We start from the raw sequence: 3,709 nt of genomic DNA, 5'->3' as shown, positions 1-3,709 counted from the left end.
CCCCCCCCCCCTCCATTTTCCCTTCCCCCTCCCTGCTGGCTGTTGTCGGGGCTGGGCAGCAGGGGGGGGCTGCCACCGTGACCCTGCTTCCCTTCCTTCCTTCCTTCCTTCGCTGCTGCCCAGCCCCAACAACAGCCACCACCATGACTCCTCCCCACCCCACCCCGGCAGGGAGGCGGGGGGAGCCCTGCTGCTTGGGTGGCTGGAGCATGTTCACCGCTATGGCAGCAGCACAAAGTTGGGCTGGTGCAGCCCAGGCCCGCACAGCCAGTTGCTGCCCACCCTCTCGGTGGCACATGCACAGTTGGTCAAAAGTGTTATGGACAAACAGACAGACAGACAGACAGACAAAGTCTTTGATTAGAATAGAGTGATGATGTATATGCGCGCGTGTGTGTGTGTACGTTTGTTTGGCTTTTTTTAAATTCTGAAACACACTGACATTTGAATATTAACAAATCTTGAGGCTATGCAGACAGAGAAAAACATCATGCCTCATGACATATTGTTCCCATGACCCTTTTTATGAAGAGTCAGTTTAAAGTTCTCATTTCCCTGTGGTTCCAGCTTTACCCTTGCATGTAAGGTTACCATATAACTAAAATAATTTGTAAATCTACAACATTTTTTTTTTTTTTTTAATAACCTTATACACACTCACACAAATTACCTGGATATTGTTAATGGTCAACCCCATGGATGTTTCATCATTTTAATTGTCTACTTATGGAAATATTCACACCCAGGTGTGTTGTTTCAAAGTTTCACTGCACATTAAGTATTTGGCTCTTCAGTGCTATAGAGTATTTGGCTCTTGCTCAATAGTGATTCTTGTTAGATTTCACCTTCATCTAAAGCATACATTTTGGGGTTTATGCAAAGAGAAAAAAATGCCAAGATAATATTACACAGGCTATCAGTGCTTACCAGTTATGAAAATTGCATTCATCTAAAAAAAATATGGCGATGCTGAAGATTTGGGAAACAGATGGATGTATTTACAATGTAATTATGTGAGTTAATTTTTTTCTGAGGAAATAAAATGGCTTCCCAGCTACCTATTTGCTAGAGAGAACTCATGGCCCTGTTATCATTATATCTGTGCTCCTTGGAGTCCTTAATGTGTTTATCCTCACACTAATGCTTTGATAATTTAACAGTCTTGGAGTGATGTTGTAGCCATGATGGTCCAGAAACTGTGTGAGAGGCAAGAATTTTTCTGGGTGATGTCTTTTGTTGGACCAGCTGCATGGTTGGAATAAAGTTTGAAATGCTTCTGAATGCAAGACACACATCATCAGTGAGGATTTAACCTAATTTTACAAATGGGGAACAGAAACTCGCATTGATCTATAAAGCAGTCAGGAAAAGGTGACAGCGAGGGAATGACAAGTATTATGTTTCTGGACAGGAAGGACACTGTCCTTTGCTGGAAAAGTGGCAGTAGTTAAGGCAGTGCTATTGCAAATTATTTTGTACACAAGAATTGTGTTTCTATCATCATGGCAGCAGTTGGCAAAAGTACAAAGGGAAATACGCATGTTCTTTTGGGAAGTGAAAAGAGAAAGACTAGCCAGAACAGAACCATATAAAGAAAGAGATGGAGGATGCTGGACATAAGGTTTACACAAACTATATAAGTGTAGCGTGTAAAGCAGCTACAGAGGGGATAGGGAAAATGGCATGCTTTAGTCAATTTTTGGCAGGTATGATCGTGAGAAGATGGGGAATGTATGAGGGGGCTTGTGGAAGAAGCCATGCCAGCTTCCCATTCATTACATAAGAATGGAAAGTTTTATAAGGATGTACAAAACAGGAGTGATGGGGCTGGAGGTCCTGAAAGGTCACACGAGGCTAACAAAAATAGTAAGAGAAAGAGACAGGATGGCATCAGTGAAGGACCTTACAAATGGATAAGAGAAAAAAGTGGGGGGGAGGTGGTTGACACTCAACAGAAAGGGAAGCATGCTAATCTAGGATGCCTGATCATATGAAATATCGTGCTAGTGAGATAGGTGAAACATAGATGGAGCTTGGCAAGAAGAGCAAAGTGTCCAAGGGAGACGTGAAGAGATAAAATATGGTGGGACATGTATTTTAGGACTGTACATATGCAAACGTGCAGGTGCGTCGTTTTTTGACTGTCACAAAAATAAGCCAGTCCTTAACACAAGAAATGGTACTGTACAGGCTCATATCAAAGGGGCCTAAGGAAACAGTATTAAGGGCACTGTTAGCAAATATTAAAACCAGTATATGGAAACTAAGAAACCTCTGGGTTGGCTTTCACTGACAGACAGTACCTGAAGCTGTGGCCACATGTGGCAAAATATCACATGAATCGGGACAAGGAAGAGATCAGAGAAGAGGAGGCAGAGAAGAAGTGGAGGAAAAAGGACTGGACATCATGAATGATGTATGGCCCCGGAGGCTGGCGGGGTACGGCAACTGCCTGCAGGCAGCGGTGGTGGCGGCGGGGGCATGGCAGCAGGGAGCAGGGAGCTCCCACAGGTGGCCGCAGCAGTGGCAGGGGGGAGATGGCAAGTGGCAACTGCCTGCAGGCGCCACCAGCAGCATTGGCGGTGCTTCTTTCAGGGGGTGTACCGCAATCTCGGGGGGGAGTGCACATGCACCTACATGCACCCCCTACGCGTCGCCAATGCTGGACACACTTGTTTCATTGAACAGTCTCCCACAGCATTCTCACAGGCAAGCTAAGGAAGTACGGGCTGGATGCATGGACTGTAAGGTGGATAGAAAACTCACTGGAGCATCGGGCTCAGAGGGTAGTAATCAATGGCTCAATATCTTCTTGGCAACCAGTATCAAATTGAGTGCCTCAAGGGTCAGTCCTGGGGCCAGTTTTGTCCAGTGGTTTTCATCAACAACCTGGAAGATGGCACAGAGTGCACCCTCAGCAAGTTTGCAGGTGACACCAAGATGGGGGGAGCAGTAGATACACTGGAAGGTAGAGCTAGGATTCATAGTGACCTAGACAAATTGGAGGATTGGGCCAAAAGGAATCTTATGAGGTTCAACAAGGACAAGTGCAAAGTCCTGCACTTAGGACAGAACAAACCCATGCACCAGTACAGGCTGGGGGCTGACTGGCTGGGCAGCTGCTCTGCAGAAAAGGACCTGAGGGTTGCAGTGGACAATAAGCTGAATATGAGCCAGCAGTGTGGCCTAACAGCATACTGGGCTGCATGGGTAGGTATGTTGCCAGGAGGTCAAGGGAGGTGATAATTCCACACTGGTGAGGCCAGATCTGGAGTATGGTGTTCAGTTTTGGGGTCCCCACTACAGAAAGGATGTGGACAAATTGGACAGAGTCCAGCAGAGGGCAGTGAAAACGGTGAGGGAGCTGGGACACATGACTTGTGAGGAAAGACTGAGGGAACTTGTCGTGCATCCACAGGTGAATCTCAAGGAGAGCCAGGGAGGTGATCCTCCCCCTCTATGCGATGCTGGTCAGGCCACAGCTGGAGTACTGCGTCCAGTTCTGTGTGCCCCATTTCAGGAGGGATGTGGACAACATTTAAAGGGTCCAGAGGAGGGCCACCTGCATGATCCGGGGACAACAGGGCAGACCCTACAGTGAAAGACTGCGGGACCTAAACCTGTTCAGCCTTCACAAGAGAAGGCTGAGGGGGGACCTGGTGACTGTCTATAAACTCACTAGGGGGGACCAGAAGGGTTTGGGGGAGAC

The sequence above is a fragment of the Gavialis gangeticus genome, unplaced genomic scaffold (assembly GCF_001723915.1).
Source record: "Gavialis gangeticus isolate Ggan-Ray unplaced genomic scaffold, GavGan_comp1, whole genome shotgun sequence".
Lineage (NCBI taxonomy): Eukaryota > Metazoa > Chordata > Crocodylia > Gavialidae > Gavialis > Gavialis gangeticus.
Note: the sequence above shows the minus strand (reverse complement) of the source record.